The sequence below is a fragment of the Giraffa tippelskirchi genome, chromosome 10 (genome assembly GCF_054371585.1).
Source record: "Giraffa tippelskirchi isolate mGirTip1 chromosome 10, T2T-mGirTip1v1.2.pri, whole genome shotgun sequence".
Lineage (NCBI taxonomy): Eukaryota > Metazoa > Chordata > Mammalia > Artiodactyla > Giraffidae > Giraffa > Giraffa tippelskirchi.
In genome coordinates this window covers 13,931,323-13,951,663 of record NC_137284.1, presented here as the reverse complement: position 1 = coordinate 13,951,663, position 20,341 = coordinate 13,931,323, and the positions used below count along the sequence as shown (strand labels likewise).

The 20,341-nt window shown below is 46.3% G+C and overlaps 1 protein-coding gene across 3 annotated transcripts in view; it reads right to left on the bottom strand.

Moving 5' to 3' along the window:
- Positions 1-20,341, bottom strand: part of NTM (neurotrimin) — a 961,781-nt gene that overhangs the window by 712,892 nt on the left and 228,548 nt on the right. The window lies entirely within an intron of this gene.

The following is a 20,341-nucleotide window of genomic DNA, read 5'->3' as shown; positions in this document are numbered from 1 at the left end:
TGCATGTCTCATTAAGTCCAGCCTGAAAACAGTCCTTTCAGTGCCCGTCTGCAGCAACCTGCTTCCCCAGAGGTGACCCTTGATCTGTGGTCTGGCTTAGGGACGGATGGTCACTTCCCTTGTGTATGCCATGACTGTCCCTCAGATGCGCACACACAGGACTCCATCCCTGTGTCCTTGGAGCTCCTCTCCTCTCCCTCTTCATCTTCACCTCCTGATCACCTCCCCACTCCATCTACTGTACTTCACAGATGCTCTGCCATTACTGCATCAGATCACACATCTGGTCTTCTCATTACAATCATATATTTTCAGAGGACAAATAGATTGCTGACTAAACAAGCAAAATTCTGGTCAGTGAATACAGAACCTAATTTATTGTTTGGACGCTACTTACTAGCTATATGAATATCAATAAATAGGACAGGTTGGGGTTTCACTGTCTTAACAAGAAATGGGCTCCACTAGCTCTGTATTTCCTTTATATTCTCTTTTGTGAATTCACTTAGAGCTTTTGTGTTCTTGCTTCCACCTACCAATGCAGGAGATGTGAGAGGCTTGAGTTCAATCCCTGGGTTGGGAAGATCCCCTGGAGGAGGAAACAGCAAGCCACTCCAGTATTCTTGTCTGGGAAATTCCATGGACAGAGAGCCTGGTGGGTTGTAGCCCATGAGGTTGCAAAGAGTCGGACATGACTGAGTGACTGAGCACATCTTTGCTTCATACCTGTTAGAGAGCTCTGTGTTCTGGCAGCATCCAGTTACTGACAGTAACTGGTGTCATTGGGTAGCATCATTTCTAGTTATGATTCATTGTTAGTTCATTCATTTCATACTTACTGAATATCTACTATGCACCAACTACTCTTCTGGGCACTGGGATCTACCAGTAGACCAAAAGACAAAATAGAAGCTATTACAGAAATTCCATTTTAGCTTAGGAGAGAGATACTGTGCAATAAATACACATATGATTTAAAGTTAGATAGCAATGAGTGATGAAGACAGAATAGGGCTGGTGGGTAGAGGATGCGATATTAGGAGGAAGCATATGAGCATAGACTTGACTGAAGTTCTCAAGCAGCCCTATGATAAGTCAGAATGTCTCAGGCAGAGGGAACAGCCAGTGCTAAGGCCCTGAGGCAGGTGCATACTTGCTGGGTTTGTGGAATCACAGGAAGCCCCATGCCGTTGGGGCTGAGAGAGCAAGAACTAAGGGTAGGACAAGAGGCTGTGGAAGAGACAGGGGTTGGGCTGGGAAACCCTCATGAACTTGGCTGCGGCATTTGAATTATAGCTGCAGGAGATGAAAAGTCACTTGGAGATTATAAGCAGGGAGGGACAGGATGTGATCTGTGTTTTGAAGGGATAATTCTGTTTGGTGAGTAGTGAATGAGAAGGAGGGATGGGCAAAAGAGTAGAAACAAAAGCAGTCAGAGGTTTGTAAGAGGCCTCAGCAGGACTTTAGAAGAGTTTTAGCAGTGCCATGAGGAGATGCTCAGTGCAACGAAGGGACAAAGAAATCAGAGAAAATGCGTATATAGAAAACTTTAGTTCAGCCAGTCCTGATGGGGCTCAACTTAGGGTCACAGAATCTACCTCTGTGGGTGAAATCTCATGCAACTTTTATTTACTACATACATATATTCATGCTTCAGCATACAGATATTTGAGGAAGAAATATTACTTCTCTATGCTTCCCTGTGATTTTCCTGGACACCGCATCTATCACATTTCTTTCTGCATCACAGCTGCTGTTCTCCGTAAGATCTGATGTGACAGTGTCATCAGGCATTTTTCTCCTTTTTCCACGAGTTTTGTTTTACCATCCTCTTGGTCGTCTGGCCAAACCTGTGCCTCCTTCCCTTCCCATGGGTACTCTCCATGTACTGTCATGCCCACCGCTTTTGTCTGATAAGCTACAGTTTCACAGACAAACTGCTGCGTTGTAGCCCTAAACACATAACCACATTTAATTTTCTCCTTTCTGCATTTGACTCCTGACCTTGTCTTCAGTGCTAGAAAAGATGAAAACTTCATCTATGCTCCCACTGTGGTATCTTTTCTGAGCCTCCACTGTCACTAGAGATGTGTCTCCTCCATGTTCTCCTGCCTGGGCCAAATGTTTCAAAACAAAACCAGAGTGAGGGCCGTCGTGGGGCTGGTGAGTCTTGGCTACCTTTCCATATTACGTTACAGCCCAATAAGCTTCTCAAATAACCTTGTCAGGTTTTGATATAATCACTTCTATTTTCCTTTTTAGGATAAGACCCACCACTACAAGCACTTCCTTTCTCGCTCTCAGAGGGGTATGCCTGCACATTCTCCTTTGAGCTCATTTAATCTGAAACTATTGCATGTCAGAAGCTCCACCTGCTTCTGTGGGCAAAGTTCTAACATCACCCTTCCTTTTCCTTTACAAATTCTTTTTTTCTTGCATACATCTTTAGCCTAGCATTAATTCTTTCATTCTCAGCGTATTTTTATTCACAGATTTTTGTCCTCTCTAATCACTCTTCATACACTCTAAACACATTCCAGGTAATTATCCCTTCTATTTTCTCACTACCACCTCCTAGGAATACCATCTTACATTGGCAGCACAAGCGATGAGTGACTAATGCTTACGGGCAACCGTATACAGCACTTAGTTTCCAGCTTATTCAAACAAATTCTTTTGTATCCATGCATGGAAGAAGTCCTAAGCCTTTTGTTTACAGAACACGTTGTTTTTTGGGTGTTCACTTGTACCTGAACGAGCCATCGGGTGGCCAAAATGTTCGTTTGGGTTTTTCCGAATGAAACTGTTGGCCAACTCAATAAAATGCAAGCTAACTATGGACTGTGAGTAACTGACTACTAAATTCCAATTTGTCCATCTCATCTGAACATTAAGGAAGCTAAAGTAGGTCCTGATGTTACCAGAGCCAAGACTTCTGCCCACCTCTCTTCCCTGAGCTGACAACGCTGTTCCCACCAGGATGAATCAGATGAGGGAGTGTGGGACCACACATCCAGCTAATCTAATTTGGGAAGCGTGTCACCCGAGGGCACAGAAAAGAGGTATACTGGCACATTTGCTGACTAACTGACTGCTTTTGAAACATCTGTATTCATCTTGGATTGCATTTGGCCATTGTCCAGAGGAAATTTGGTTCTTTCTCTGCTCAGCTTTGTTTTGGTACCAGTGCATTAGGGAGTTTATGAAATATCCTGCCTGAGAAATACTTAAAGGGAAACACTATGGTTCTGGAGTGGTTGTAGGCTCAGACTTGCTTAGGGGAAAGGGCTGCACTTAGTAACCTCTGGGGGACTTTTGAGGTCTTGCAGCTGCTGAATTTCTACTGTAACTCAGGTTATACTTAACGGCTTCTTCTATCAAAATCCCTCCCCATGGCCTCCCTTACTGGAAGAGGAATGAGCAGCCCCAAGCCTTTCTGGGATTGCTGTTCTGGCACTAAGTCTCTACTCATCTCTCTGTCCAGCTCACCCCCAAAGCTTGGTCCTAGGCCACCTCGGAGGAGCCTGGCTCTGGCCCAAAAAGGCTGAGTTGAAAGTTTTATGCTGTTGCTAAGACAGCCTCATTGCACCCTGTCTCAAGGTCAGATGGACTCAGGGTGTGTCTGTGCCCCCACCCCACCCCCCTGCCTATCTGCCTTATGGTCTACACATCCCCATCCTCTAGAGAAGGCATCTGGCTGTCTTTGCACAGATCTGTTTCATTGCTTCAGCCTTGGTGACAACAAAACTCCCTGGGGAAAGAGCATGTTTTCAACCACAGCTTGTGTTGTGGGAGCTGAAAATGGGGGTGGGGGAGAACATTTTAGCTCTACTGACCTGAGCCCCTGTACTTCCAGTTCAGTTCATGAACCATGCAGCTGAACTCAGACACATTAAAGCAAAAGAGATTACCTTCAGATTAGAACTGGCACCAGGACTGTCTAACACTGGCGTTCTAACACCACTATGCGCTGAATACAGGCACTTCCTTCTCTGCACGTCGGCTGGGCTCACGCTTTCCCTTTAAGGCAGTGTTCCTGGCTAGGCACGGGGCAGACACTCAACACAAAGACACTGTCTCGGGCTTTGTTACATCAAATCCCTAAATTACAATCACCATAGGATAAGGCTGACATCCAGTTGACACAAAAGACAGAGGAAGGTCAGAAATCCAGCAAAATTGAGGCAAAGTTAACTTCAAACATAAGTCTGGTGTAAATGTTGATAAATGCCAGCTTTCACTTGCACACACATGCCTGCACATAACACACACCCTCTTCGCATATGGCTGATTCTACTTCCCCGTGACATGGCCAATTGCTGAGCAGTTTCACAGCCACAGAACCTTAGATATTTGCAGTCCCAGTCCCTGCTACTCACTGCACGATTCCAGAATACAAGCGCAATTCTCAATTACAGCCACACACACAAATACACACTCACAATCAGAAAGGAGAACCAAGGCAACACCCCCATCTGCCTTATACCCCACCCTTGCCTGTGACAGCTTCCAACTCAAGACTCCAACTCTGCGCATCAGGCTGACAACTGGCAGTGCCAACCGCCCACCCCTCCAGACTCCTGCGATGGAGCCCGAGTCTGCTGAATGAGCAGACTGTGCTCCAAACCCCAGCACCTGGGGTGGAAGGACTCAGATCCTGGAGCTTATTTCAAGGTCAATTTGCTTCAGAATCAAAACCCATTTGCCATAAAGTAGAGAGATGCTAGAGGGAGGGGGGTGGGCCTCAGGAAGGGGAGGTGCACGCATTAAAACGGTTATTGGAAAAACCACACACACACACACACACGTTCACACTCACAATCTGGCTGTTTCTAAAGCCCTGTCTCAGTCTGAGTTTCTTTCCCACCTCCTCCCTGTCCCTGTGGCTTTTCCAGAGCTGATGTGCTCAGCCGGCAGAGGAGCAGGGCTGGGGAAGAGGGTTGTTGCCGTATCTCGCCATCTTGGGTTAAAAGCAGGAGCCGTCTTCCTGGCACAGCTGTGTCTGCCTTCTCATTCCGAGTCACCAGGCCATTACTAAACTATTACCGGCTCCTTGCAGACGTTTTCCTGAGCCAGTGACAGCTTTCTTTGAGCCCAGGAGTAAAGCTCAGGGTGTCAGGGAGAATTGGCAGTGGCAATTTTCACCTCATTGTCAAATCGTTTCCTCTGTTTTATGACGGGCCTGGCTCTGGCAGCCCTGTGTCTGCGGTCATTTCCCATTCCCTAGTCTTGAGAAATATTTCTTTCTCCTCCGTCCTTGAACTCCCGAACCCTGTCCCTGGGCAGTGGGGGTCTGCATTGGGCAATCTGGCGCAGACACTGCTGTGATCGGAGGAGGAGAAGGGGGCGCAGGAATGTGGCCCAGGAGAGGAGGGCAGTGGGCACTGGCCCCGCGTCCAGCGTTGTCCCACCAGAACACAATCTATTCTTTACCTCGCTCTCCTGGGCAGAGCCGGGCTCCTTCTTTGTAGATGAGTTGTGCCCCCTGAAGAAACAGGCTCCGTAAGAGCATGAAACCGAGGAAGCTGTCAAGAGCGGCAAAGAGCCTGGCTAGTTAGCTTGTTGTGAGGACTCCACTGAAGGCTGAGCAAGAAAATGAAGGAAAGCCAACTTGCTGAATACATTCATCCTGGGGCCCCACCCTGCTCCTCACAGTGACTGACCCTGGGTGTGCAGATGACACTCTCAACCTCGGCTCTCATGGGTCCTGCATGGAAATACATCGGCCACCCTCAGGTCATGGCCAAGGGCAGCAGAGGTCCTGCCTCGCTCACCTGTCCCAGCACTGGGCTGCCTGATCTCAGCTGATTCAGCAGTTACTCAGGGACCCCGGGTATAAGCATTCTCAGCACAGGCTGGGTGACAGAAGGAAATGACAACCCACTCCAGCAGTCTTATGTGGAGAATCCCATGGAGAGAGGAGCCTGGGAGGCTATATACTTCATGGGGTCACAAAAAGTCGGACATGACTGAGCAGCTAAACAACAACAGGGTTTACAGAAGAAGCCTGGGACGAAACACTTTCTGGGAGCTGTGTACCCCCAGGGGCTACCAGCTAGGTGTCCTGTGTACACCTGGGGCTGTGAGTTACCAAGAGCTTACTTGGATCCAGGCATGGTTCTCAGCTTTTAACTCCGTCCCCTCGCCCTGTGAGGCAGGCATTATCATCATCCCTGTATTGCTGATGAGGAGAGTCTTCGTAACTTGATCTAGTTTGTAGGATGAGGACGTTCTGAAGAGCCAGGGTTTGAACCAGGATTGCTCAAGTGTTTAACCATCCTGGGTGATGCCTCAGGGAAGCTGGGTCACTGCTTTGACTAAAAGTGTATCTGCTCACCAGCATTTTGGGGTGAAGAGGGAGGTTCAAGGTGAAAAACTCTGTCCCACCACCTCACAAAGTTAGGGGCTGGGAGGTGGGGCAGGATGAGGATCATGGCCTGGGAGCTGGACCCGAGGGGAGAGGCTGGAAGGGGACATGGCCTGGAGCTAGATCTGAGGGAAGGAGCTAGAAGCGGCTTCACCCCCGGAGACTTAGATCACCTGCTTGCAACAAAACCCGTTGCAAATAACCATGTCCTCCAATTTCATAGTCCTGGTGGACACCATGTGGCTGCCACAGCTTTTTGCGCTGAGACCTGAGACAGACAATGGCAGTTTTATAACCCAGGGGACACTGAGACGAGACCTGACGAAGCAGTGGCAATCAGTGAAAAGTCCACCCTGAGCTAGCCTGAAAACTGGGTCAAGTCTTGCAAAGATCTTGGGGCAGCTCAGCTCTGGCCTTGGGGGACGACTTCCAGCTTGCTGGCCGTGGCTCCAGAGCCTTCCTCTGGGGCTGCCCCTTGCTAGGGTGTGCAGAGAGTCCACGCCCTATGTGCCCACTGCACTCCATACCCGCCCCTCACCTCTTGCAGGAACACCAGCAGCTTTGCCTCCCTTGGGAAAAACTAAAGATCAAATGAAAGAACATGACCCATTTTGGGGGAAAGTGCTCATTTCCTGTGCAGACAGACCTGTAAGTGCTAATAGTGGGGCTGGAGTGGGGAGTGGGACCCCAGTGCACCAGGGGCAGGGACTCCCCCTGACTCTGCATAGCCCTCCGGGCACCAGGGCATCTACAGAAATGGCTCTCTGGTCAGGTCACGCCAGGGACAGCTCTAGAAGTCGGGCCCTGTGACTGTGACTGACCCGCAGTCCCTGCAGAGACCTGCCCTCTGCCTGAGATAAGGGAGCTCCCCACACGCGTCCTCTTGGTTCTAGGCCAGCCAGTTTTCACCCCAGAATCCTGGTGACACTGTGCAGGCACTGGGCCTCTCCTTGTCATTCTGCACCGGTGCAAAGAGAGCCCCAAAGTCCCATGTTGCCACTGACATTTGACGTTTTCTGCAAAGCTGGGAGGGAAATGCGGATGCAAGTCTGCAAGTAATAAATGGCGTTTTAGGAGAAACCAGGGCGAGCAAGGCATTGCCCAGTAGAGCACCCCTACTTCCCCAGCCATGGAATCGAGGCTGGTACCCAGAGCTCCCTCAGGTTCCCTCCAGCTTTGTGGTAGTGGAGTGCCCAGGTATCTCCCAGTGGAGATGCTCCGGAAATAAAAAAGCCTCAGGTTCCACAGGCAGTGTAGTTTTAGGTGAATGCTTAACTTCTCTGAGTCTGAGCTTCTTCTGTGAACAAGGAATGATAAAACTCTCTCCCAGAGGCACAATGAGGATTCAGTGAGACCACGTACATACTCTTCTTGTCTCTTCATCATGTCTTACAAGTGGAAGTTGTAACTATTAATATTTTAAGATTGGACTATTGAACTTGAGTCATGGTATGTTTTTAATTTTTATTACATTTGAAGGAAGTGCCAGCGGATCCTGAGTTCCTCCTGCATCTGGCATTTGGGCATCAGTGTTAAAAAGCAGAGCACAGCACACTCCAGAGGGAGGGGCCGCCTGAGTGAGGGGCCGAGAGGGTCTAATGGCACCTACTGAAAGAAAGACACACTCTCCACCGGGGGCCTCAGGGAACCTCATGTAATTAAAAATTCTGTTCAGAGACCTCAGTGTGAGGATGCCAGGCTGTGGGGAAAGTAGGAACCAGCTTGGGTCCACAGTCTGTGGGATGGTGATTGAGCCCATGAGGGGTCTGATTGTAGGAGTGACCTATGGGCTTCAAGGGCAAGGACGGTACCCAGACATGTAGGCTGAAGGCCAGCTCCCAGGTGAAAACTCTCCAACAGACACTTTTAGCAAGAAGCAGACCAGATAGCAAAGCAAGAGATCCTGTAAAGGAAGCAGGAATTGGGAACAGAATCTTGAATGAAGACCCCTGGGGGAGGAACAGACCAGGAGGGTCTCCTGAGGGCAACTGAGGCTCTGTGTCCTCAGATGGGCCGGCTCCCCAGAACGCGAGCTTCAGCTTAAGGGAGATGGGATTCATTTCACCTGCCTGCTTGGACTGAGGTGAGTCTTGGCTATGGGTGTCACAAAGACACTCCTGCAGCAGAGACCAAGGGAGGGGGCGATGGCCAGGCCAGGAGGAGCACAGCAGGGAGAGAGCTGAGCTCCCTGATGCTGTGTGCATGGCCCTGGGCCAACAGAAGATGCCGTCCTATCCAAGGCGTCTGCCGCTCGCCTTTCTCTGGTGTGGCTGGTTAAACTTTGGTTCCACCACGTTACCCGGAGCCACAGAAGTGTTTCCCGTCCTACACTGTTGTCGGTAGTTCAGCATTTGATAAACATGTGAGGTGACAATGTAAAGTGCTTCATCTGTAACTGTCTGCAATTGCAATTCAATTTAACTCAATAAGCACGTACTTGACATCTAATCTGCATCCATTTCTCTTCCTGAGCTTGGCTTCCCTCCATGGAACTTTGCACATCTTTGGATAGACTTTGGACTGAAAACACGTATTCAAACGTTTCAATAGCTTGCTGATGCATTTTACAGCAGCCAAAATATTTTTCATATCAAACATTGAGATGAACAGTCTAAACAGTTTTCGTACATTTTGTATGACTCTGGTGTATTAGTTATCCATCGCTGCATAACAAATCAGCCCAAAGCTTAGTACGTTCGACTATAAGAATCCTTTATTATCTCTCAGTTTCTGTGGGTCAGGAATGAATGCAGGAGCTGCTTGTCTGGAAAGTTCTGGTTTAGGGTCAATATTGCAGTGAAAACAGTGGCAGATTTTATTTTCTTGGGCTCCAAAATCACTGCAGAAGGTGACTGCAGCCACGAAATTAAAAGATGCCTGCTCCTTGGAAGAAAAGCTATGACAAACCTAGAAAGTATATTAAAAAATAGAGACATCACTTTGCCAACACAAATGTCCATATAATCAAATCTATGCTTTTCCCTGTAGTCTTGTATGGATGTGAGACTTGGACCATAAAGAAAGCTGAGCACTGAAGAATTGATGCTTTTGGACTGTGGTGTTGGAGAAGACTCTTGAGAGTCCCTCAGACTGCGAGTTCAAAGCAATCAATCTTAAAGGAAATCAATCCTGAATATTCATTGGAAGGACTGATACTGAAGCTGAAGCTCCAATACTTTGGCCACATGATGTGAAGAGCCAACACACTGAAGAAGACCCTGATGCTGGGAATGATTGAAGGCAGAACGAGAAGGGGATGACAGAGGATGAGATGGTTGGATGGCATCACCGACTCAACAGACATGAGTTTGAGCAAACTCTGGGAGATAGTGAAGGACAGGAAAGCCTGGTGTGCTGCAGTCCACGGGCTTGCATAGAGTCAGAAATGACTTAGCAACTGAACAACAATGAGGTTGAAGCCTGATGCATTTGGGGCCGAAGTTGTCCTTAGTATTGATGGATGGGGACTGGAGAACCCACTTCCAAGGTGGCTGTCTCATGTGGCTGCCTGAGGGCCTGTAGGGTGTGCTGAGGGCATGTAGGCAGCTTTCCCCTAAACAAGTGATACAGGGAATCAAGGCTGAAAAGGCAATGCCTTTTATGACCAAGTCTCTGAAGTCACATCCCATCAATTCCCAGCATATTCTAGCATAGGATTCACTGTGGAAAGAGTCTATATTCCAGGAGGTGAGGGCACTGGGGTGTATCTCAGAGGCTGGCTACCTCAGCTAGCTATTAATCTTTGGATTCTCCTTTTGAACTATCTTCAGAAGCATATGTTCACATTCATAGACACACAAATAGACAATTCTAGCTCCACGTGGGAAGAGCCTCAGTTGACATATTTTACCGTGTTTCATCCCCTCTGCCAACTTCTGTTTCATCACCCCATTCCAGTTTTGTCCAGCCCTCCTTCCTTCCTAATGCCTCCCTTTCCGGTCCATTCTCTCCTGATTCTGCTCTCATCGCTACTGCAGGACCATTGTACGGTCAGCTCCTTTTGAATTAAAAACCTTTTGTCATTCCTCCTTGCCCTTTTTGTCTTTCCTTAGATAAGTGGATTACCCTTTGATCAACTGTCCTCTTGGTCCCAGAGCAATATGATTCCACACAGAGGAGCAGGAGAGGCCAAGAGCCAGAGGATTTATCCTGTAATTACTAAGTTCATGTGCAAATGCAGTGTACAGCACATGATTATAAAATGCTGTCACATGAGCAGGTACCAGGACTTAGTTCTGCACAGATCCAAGGTGCCATCTGAAACTCAAGTCTTTTTTATTCGAGAGTAATTGCTTTAAAATGTTGTGTTAGTCTCAGCTTTACAACAAAGTGAGTTAGCTATATGTATACACATACCCCTCCCTGTCGGACCTCCCTCCCATCCCATTCCCCTGTCCCACCCTTCTAGGTCATCACAAAGCACCGAGCTGAGCTCCCTGTGCTGTACAGAAGCTTCCCACTAGCTATCTAATTTACACATGGTAGTGTATATATCATCAATCATCATCTCCCAATTCAACGAAGCAACTGACAAAGGATTAATCTCTAAAATATACAAACAGCTCATGCAGCTCAATATCAGAACAACAAACAGCCCCGTCAAAAAATGGATGAAAGATCTAAACAGACATTTCTCCAAAGAAGACATGCAGATGGCCAAGAGGCACATGAAAAGGTATTCAACATCACTGATGATTAGAGAAAAGTACTCAACATCAAAAGTAAGCTAAGGTGTCCTCTCCCACCAGTCGTAACGGCCATCAGTGAGAAACCTACAAACTATAAATGCTGGAGAGGGTGTGGAGAGAAGGGAACCCTCTTGAAGCTCAATTTTTAATTACATTTCTCCACCTACTTGTGCTAGAATATCAGGCTATTAGCTCACATTTAGCATATTTACGTCAAGCCAAATTAACCTCCTCCTAGGAGTCAGCTTCTTCTCCTGTCTAACATTTTCCTGTTTATATTTCCATCTAAATGATGTGAAGGTTGGAAACCTCAGTGTCTGCTTAACTTTGCCCGGTGTTACACACTGTGGCCAACGCTAAAAAGCCTCTCTGCTCATCCCTCTTTCCTCTCATCACCACCTTTTGTCCAGGTTTTGTTCACCTCTCAACATGTTATCTGCATCAGTGTTCTACATTTTCTGGCTGCCCCCTGCCTCCAGTCCGACAGATTCTGCACGCTTTGACCAGATCAAGCTTTCTTCAATGCCACTTTCATCATTTCATTTTTCTGCTTAAAAACCTTCCAGTATCTTTCCACTGATGTCAGAATGAAGTCAAGACTCTTTGGCCTGGCATATATTTGTTCTAGAGTACATTTCTATGTACTTGTCCCTTGCACCAAACTGAGAACTCTCACCAGTGCCTCTACTCAGAATGTTCTTCATTCCTGGGATTGCCCTGCCCCTGCTCAGCCCTTCAAGCACTTGCCTTTTTTAAACTCCAACCCCAGTTATTGTCTGCTCTGCTCCTTTGACCCAGTGTATAACCTTGTATTAAAGCCAAGCTCCTCTCACCCTGGGAATAAAACTCCTTAAACAAGAGTCTTCTTGTAGACTAGACCATGGGTCTTCTCCACACTTGAGCAACTGTTCTATGTATAAAATTTTGGTACTTATTTGCTAATGAATTCTTTGGACAAAACTCTAACAAGACGCTCAGAAATAAGATTTATAGTGGATTCCCTTCTTCCTCTTCTAGCTCAACAGCTGCTTTGGGTGGAAACAACTAGCTTTCCCATTATGGTTTAAACCCGAAACTTTGGCTTCTGCAACAGTGATGGGTGTGGCAATGTCCCCTCTTCCCTCTCAGCATCTTCTCTACCACCGCTGATGCCCAGCTTGTTGGTTTACTTGCACTGAGCTTATGTTCTCTCTCAGTTTACCCTGTTTATTGTTTGCCAATGTAACGACAGTGTTTGGTGCCATTGGCAAATGTCCTGTTTGGGACTACCCACTGTGGGAAGCTGGAGTGATTTGCGCTTGTATACGTTTGTTTTCCACAAGATGCTGCTCCGGTGATAATGCCAGAACTGTGCAAGCCTACTGCAACAAAGGAAAGCACTTCTTCTACTGCCAAGGGCAGAGACTCCCACCTCCTTCCCCGGGATGGAGGGATGGAGGCAGGAGGAAGACAGGCATCCTGAGACCCAAGATCCTCAGCAAGAGGAAAGCCCAAGTTTGGCATCTTCTCCCTGAGAGAGAATAATGGCCTTAACCTACATCCTAATTAGCATTTATATTAAGTGAACTAGGGCTGGGTGGAAGGGTTGAAGATGGACGTATGTTTTGGCTGTTTGTGGGGGGCAGCTAATAAAGAGGAGCTGTTATTTATTTACTCAGCTAGTAAATAAGGATCTGTTAAGTGCCAGACCCAGGGACTGCCATTGCTATTCATACAAAAGGAGAAGAAAAAAAAACCAGCCAAGAAATAAATCTAGCTCAAATGCAAACCTCAGTCTGCTTTTTCAGTACCTCTCCCCACCAAGGAGCCTTCGATCTTCTTGGGATTAAGTCAGAGGCTGTTGATGGAAACCCAGGCTGAGTCACAGTCAGGGACCCGCACAACATGAATGCGGATGCGGAGGAGATTGAAAGAGGAGGTGGAGGAGGCTGAGGTCACAGCTTCCATTACCTTACCAAGTGTGGGCAGGGGCTTCCCCGCGGTGTGCGCTCTCAGACTGGGTCTTGTCTGGGTTTAATGACTTGAATAATAGAGCTCTGGCCAGCACCTCACACTGACTATTAAGCCAGGCATAACAACAGTGAAATAACCCGCCAGGCCAAGAAGCCCAGGCCCACGCTCTCAGTGTGGCTGAGACAGGCCGAGTCAGGAAGGTTGTACCAGCCTGACCCAGGGTGGAACCTGGCAGTCACTCGTCACCACGTCCAGCACCTGGAGACCCCGACCCTTGGCACAGGCCAGCCTCCAAAGTTCAGAGGGAAGCTGAATGTGTGTGTTTCCTCCATACCCTGACCTGAGTACATCCACTTTTCTTGGTTTTAATCATTGGGCATGAGCATAGATTTATTTTGATGAAAGACATTCCCTTGGTTTAAAAAAAAAAAGGTTAACATAACTATTTTAACTAATATTTCCTGGTACTATTATTTTAACTAATATTTCCAGGTATGATAGGTTGCATAAATACGAGAGAGTCAAAAAGACTGGGATTAAAGGTTTGATACCTAATTGTGACTTTGCCTCCAACTTAGTGGAACATTTTGAATCCAATGTTTTTGAAAATGTTTTCTTGTTGAACAAATGAAGCACCTCCCCCAGGCGGTAGCCTGTGTCCTGCGTGCTCAGTCGTGGCCGGCTCTTTGTGACCCCATGGACTGTAGCCTGCCAGGCCCCTCTGTCCATGGGGGTTCTCCAGGCAAGAATACTAGAGTGGGTTGTCATTTTCTCTCCAGGGGATCTTCCTGACTCAGGGACCAAACCTATGTCTCTCGCATCTCCTGCACTGACAGGAGGATTCTTTACCATTGCACCACCTGGGAAGCCTTATGTTAGAGAATTCCCAAGCAAAGCATAAGAAGAGAGAGGGAGAGGGAAAGAGAGGGGTGAGGGTAGGGAGATAGGAAAAGAGAAAAGGAAGGGGGAATAATTGGCAGATTGGAAGGAGAAGAGGAGATGGTACAGACTTCTTGGAGATGTTCCACAGAAAAGGCTTGGGAACCAGGGCAAAGCTTCGTCCGCATCTTGTCGATTACAGATCCCAGGTCAGGAAGTATTAGACAGTGCCCATCACTTACGAAAAATGATGTGACACTCTTGCACAGAAAAGGCTCAAAAAGAAGGCACTTTCTCCTTAATTGAGATTTTCAAATCTGCCCATCAGTAGACAGAATCTGAGAAACATTCAAATTAGTAGTGAAAGGATTAATTATGTTTTAAATACCCACTATGTCACCCTGAGCACTTTCCTGTTGATTCATCTCATTCATTCATTCAAAAATGCTTACTGAGTGAGTGATGTATGTGAGGTTTTGCCAATACAGGAAACAAAGCTATCATTCCCGGCCATTGTGGAGTTTATGGCCTCATTTACAATATATGTTAGGGGGCTTCTCCGATGGCTCAGCGAGTAAAGAATCTGCCTGCAATACAGAAGAAACAGGAGACGATGTGGGTTCGATCCCTGGGTTGGGAAAATCTCCCAGGGAGGAAAGGGAAACCCACTCCAGTATCCTTGCCTGGGAAATCCCATGGACAGAGGAGCCTAGTGCGCTATAGTCCAGGGGTCACAAAGAATCAGACGCAGCTAACCATGTACACACGTACAGTGTATGTTGGGAGAATGACAATAAATAAGCACAGCAATCATCAATTATATTCTCTTTTAATGAGTGTCATGTGAGTATTAGGGACTTTGTTTTATAGACCATGGGATTGAGTTTGGGAGGCTCAAATACCTTTTCCAGCATTTTTCAGCTAGAATCATCACAGGCAGAATTTAAATCAAGGTCTGCTAACCCCAAATGTATATTCTTTCTATTACACACACTAGACACCCCTCCTTCCCCAGATGAGAAAATGCATTAGTAAGGAAAGAAAGAAATAGGAAAACAACAAAATTGAAATTTTGTTTCATGTCATGATTGTGGTTGACAGGCCCAGGAGAAGTCATCATTTGTTTCATCAATGTTTTCCTGGCCACTACACCTAGCAGAACAAAATTGTGATGAAACATGCAAAATAAGCCATGGCGAGGATGATATCTAGATGACTGCTGCGAAGCCTGGGACCCTCTTCCTCTTCTATCTGGGGAAGTGAACAGAACATGGCAAGGAGCCCTCCGGAGCTGCCCTCCAAGGCAGTTCCACTCGCAGCTTCATAAACCTTCCAGCCAAGAATGTGTCTTTTCTGCCAGGTCCTGGCTGTTTGCAAGCGATGCAGACATTTGTGTGAGATATACAAAGCCATTTCAGCTGCTCAAAAGCTATCAGCTCTTACATGCGTGGTTTGAGCAAAACAGATCCTGCAGTACTTAGGGCATCAGAGGGGATTACCCAGACACCGATAACAGATTTTAATTTAGATGATCGTCATGGGGGCCCAGGAGGAGGGGGCTGAGCAATGGGGAGATTTAACTCCAGGGTGGCGAAGGGAATAAGATGAAACGGATGATAAAGGTACATTTAGAGGTTGATTTACCCGGCCCCTGTGCGGTCTCTTATGGGCTGGCCTTTGCTTTGTGACACACAGCATGCTGGGGTAGGGAGCCACGGGGCAGGCTGGCCCTGTGCTTAGGATGCTAGAGAGCTATTGTTACCCGGGAAAGAAACAATACATCCTCACTGAACACGTATGGCCTGGATTTGGGCTCAGATACTAGGGTGACCCACCTCTACAGAGCTTCTCCTGCAATCTTGGCTACTGTTTGAAACCTTTCATTGTAAAAGGTTTTCTATTATTTTCTCGACTCACCACTTGTCATCTTTACTTAAAATCCAGTCATTGGCCACCTGTGTCTTCTCCTTCTATGTGCTGAGTGACCACTCAGCACTACCTGTATACCTACAGAGGACACATTCATTTCTTCAATTATTCAAAAGTGTTTACTGATTGATCAACTACTCTCTCTCAGGAACTGTGGTAGCAGAAGTGAACAGGGTAAACTTGGTCCCTGGCCTCCTGGGGAGAGTTTCATGGACATGGTAGGATAAAGAAATAAAACAAAAGTAAATCAAGGAAGGAAGGTGAAAATGCTTATGATATTTAATAAGTAATAAAAAGAAGTACAGGGCAGAAGCAATAATTAGAAAGTCAGGCTGGAAAAGCTGACCTGAAGAGTTCAGGTCTTCACTCCAGTGAAGAGTTCAGAGAGCTGGGTTCAGGGCTCTCAAACGAGAGACCTTATAAGCTGATTTGAAATGGAAGAAGATGCCATTGCATATTAAAACATTCTATAAACCAGGGATAGAAGGGAACACCCTTGTCCTGATAAAGGGCGTCTGCTAATCACCCACAGTTGACAGCATCCTTACTGATAGGAAACAGACAGCTTTCCCCCAAGACAGAAGTAAGGCAGGGTTGGTTATTCCCACCACTTACATTCAACACTGCACTGGAGAGTCTAGTCTGGGCAATTAGGCAGGAAAAATAAAGGGCATTAGATTGAAAAGGGAAAATTAAAGCTCTCTATTTGCAGATGACATGACCTTATGTGGAGATAATCCTAAGGAAACCACTGAGAAACATTAGAATTAAGAACAACTGCTAGCGTTTTGCCTTGGAAACGAACAGAGATCATTCCATCGTTTTTGAGATTGCATCCAAGTACTGTATTTTGGACTCTTTTGTTGACCATGATGACTACTCCATTTCTTCTAAGGGATTCTTGCCCACAGTAGTAGACATAATGGTCATCTGAGTTAAATTCACCCATTCCAGTCCATCTTAGTTCACTGATTCCTAGAATGTCGACGTTCACTCTTGCCATCTCCTGTTTGACCACTTCCAATTTGCCTTGATTCATGGACCTAACATTCCAGGTTCCTATGCAATATTGCTCTTTATAGCATCGGACTTTGCGTCTATCACCAGTCACATCCACAGTTGGGTATCGTTTTTGCTTTGGCTCCATCCCATCATTCTTTCTGGGGTTATTTCTCCACTGATCTCCATTAGTATATTGGGCACCTACTGACCTGGGGAGTTCATCTTTCAGTGTCCTATCTTTTTGCCTTTTTATACTGTTCATGGGGTTCTCAAGGCAAGAATACTGAAGTGGTTTGCCATGCCCTTCTCCAGTGGACCACATTCTGTCAGCAAAAGACTCCAAAATACAGTACTTGGATGCAATCTCAAAAATGATAGAATGATCTCTGTTCGTTTCCAAGGCAAACCATTCAATATCACGGTAATCCAAGTCTATGCCCCAACCAGTAACGTGGAAGAAGCTGAAGTTGAATGATTCTATGAAGACCTACAAGACCTTCTAGAGCTAACATCCAAAAAAGATGTCCTTTTCATTATAGGGGACTGGAATGCAAAAGCAGGAAGTCAAGAAACACCTGGCGTAACAGGCAAGTTTGGCCTTGGAGTACAGAATGAAGCAGGGCAAAGGCTAAGAGAGTTTTGCCACGAGAACGCACTGGTAATAGCAAACACCCTATTCCAACAACACAAGAGAAGACTCTACACGTGGACATCACCAGATGGTCAACACCAAAATCAGATTGGTTATATTCTTTGCAGCCAAAGATGGAGAAGCTCTATACAGTCAGTAAAAACAAGACCGGGAGCAGACTGTGGTTCGGATCATGAACTGCTTATTGCCAAATTCAGACTTAAATTGAAGAAAGTAGGGAAAACCACTAGACTATTCAGATATGACCTAGATCAAATCCCTTATGAGTATACAGTGGAAGTGACAAATAGATTTAAGGGACTAGACCTGATAGACAGAGTGCCTGATGAACTATGGACAGAGGTTCGTGACATTGTACAGGAGACAGGGATCAAGAAAATCCCCATGGAAAAGAAATGCAAAAAAGCAAAATGGCTGTCTGAGGAGGCCTTACAGATAGCTGGGAAGAGAAGAGAAGTGAAAAGCAAAGGAGAAAAGGAAAGATATTCCCATCTGAATGCAGAGTTCCAAAGAATAGCAAGGAGAGATAAGAAAGCCTTCCTCACCGATCAGTGCAAAGAAATAGAGGAAAACAACAGATTCGGAAAGACTAGAGATCTCTTCAAGAAAATTAGAGATACCAAAGGAACATTTCATGCAAAGATAGGCTCGATAAAGGACAGAAATGGTATGGACCTAACAGAAGCAGAAGATATTAAGAAGAGGTGGCAAGAATACACAGAAGACCTGTACAAAAAAGATCTTCACGACCCAGATAATCACAATGGTGTGATCACTCACCTAGAGCCAGACATCCTGGAATGGGAAGTCAAGTGGGCCTTAGAAAGCATCACTACGGACAAAGCTAGTGGAGGTGATGGAATTCCAGTTGAGCTATTTCAAATCCTCAAAGATGATGCTGTGAAAGTGCTGCACTCGATATGCCAGCAAATTTGGAAAACTCAGCAGTGGCCGCAGGACTGGAAGAGGTCAGTCTTTGTTCCAATCCCAAAGAAAGGCAATGCCAAAGAATGCTCAAACTACCGCACAATTGCACTCATCTCACATGCTAGTAAAGTAATGCTCAAAATTCTCCAAGCCAGGCTTCAGCAATACGTGAACCGTGAACTTCCAGATGTTCAAGCTGGTTTTAGAAAAGGCAGAGGAACCAGAGATCAAATTGCCAATATCCGCTGGATCATCGAAAAAGCAAGAGAGTCCCAGAAAAACATCTATTTCTGCTTTATTGACTAGGCCAAAGCCTTTGACTGTGTGGATCACAATAAACTGTGGAAAATTCTGAAGGAGATGGGAATATCAGACCATCTGACCTGTCTCTTGAGAAACGTGTATGCAGGTCAGGAAGCAACAGTTAGAACTGGACATGGAACAACAGACTGGTTCCAAATAGGAAAAGGAGTCCGTCAAGGCTGTATATTGTCACCCTGCTTATTTAACTTATATGCAGAGTACATCATGAGAAATGCTGGGCTGGAAGAAACACAAGCTGGAATCAAGATTGTCGGGAGAAATATCAATAACCTCAGATATGCGGATGACACCACCCTTATGGCAGAAAGTGAAGAAGAACTAAAGAGCCTCTTGATGAAGGTGAAAGAGGAGAGTGAAAAAGTTGGCTTAAAGCTCAACGTTCAGAAAACTAAGATCATGGCATCTGGTCCCATCACTCCATGGGAAATAGATGGGGAAACAGTGGAAACAGTGTCAGACTTTATTTTTGGGGGCTCCAAAATCACTGATGATGGTGATTGCAGCCATGAAATTAAAAGACGCTTACTCCTTGGAAGGAAAGTTATGGCCAACCTAGATAGCATATTTAAAAGCAGAGACATTACTTTGCCAACAAAAGTCCGTTTAGTCAAGGCTGTGGTTTTTCCAGTGGTCATGTATGGATGTGAGAGTTGGACGGTGAAGAAAGCTGAGCGCCGCAGAATTGATGCTTTTGAACTGTGGTGTTGGAGAAGACTCTTGAGAGTCCCTTGGACTGCAAGGAGATCCAATCAATCCATCCTAAAAGAGATCAATCCTGGGTGTTCATTGGAAGGTCTGATGTTGAAGCTGAAACTCCAATACTTTGGCCACCTCATGCGAAGGGTTGACTCATTGGAAAAGACCCTAATGCTGGGTAGGATTGGGGGCGGGAGGAGAAGGGAACAACAGAGGATGAGATGGTTGGATGGCATCACCGACTCGATGCACATGGGTTTGGGTAGACTCCGGGAGTTGGTGATGGACAGAGAGGCCTGGCGTGCTGCAATTCATGGGGTTGCAAAGGGTCGGACATGACTGAGCAACTGATCTGAACTGTTAGGGTGGATGTGGAGAAATGGAATCCTCATTCATCAAGGATGAGATTATAAAATGGTGTGGCCACTTTGAAAAACAGTTTGGTTGTTCTTTGTTGCTCAGGCTGTACCTCTTTGCATCAGAAATAGATGGATGATTAAATCTCAAGTTGTTGTTCAGTCACTAAGTCATGTCTGACCCTGTGACCCCATGGGCTGCAGCATGCCAGGCTTCCCTGTCTTTCACTATCTCCCAGAGTTTGCTCAGACTCATGTCCATCGAGTCGGTGATGCCATCTAACCAACTCATCCTCTGTCAACCCCTTCTCCTCCTGCCTTCAATCCTTCCCAGCATTAGGGTCTTTTCCAATGAGTTGGTACTTCACATCGGGTGGCCAAATTATTGGAGTTTCAGCTTCAGCACTGGGCCTTCCAATGAATATTCAGGGTTAATTTCATTTAGGATCAACTAGGTTGATCTCCTTGCTGTCCAAGGGACTCTCAAGAGTCTTCTCTAATACCACAGCTTCAAAGCATCAGTTCTTCAGTGCTCAGCCTTCTTTATAGTCCAACTCTCACATCTGTA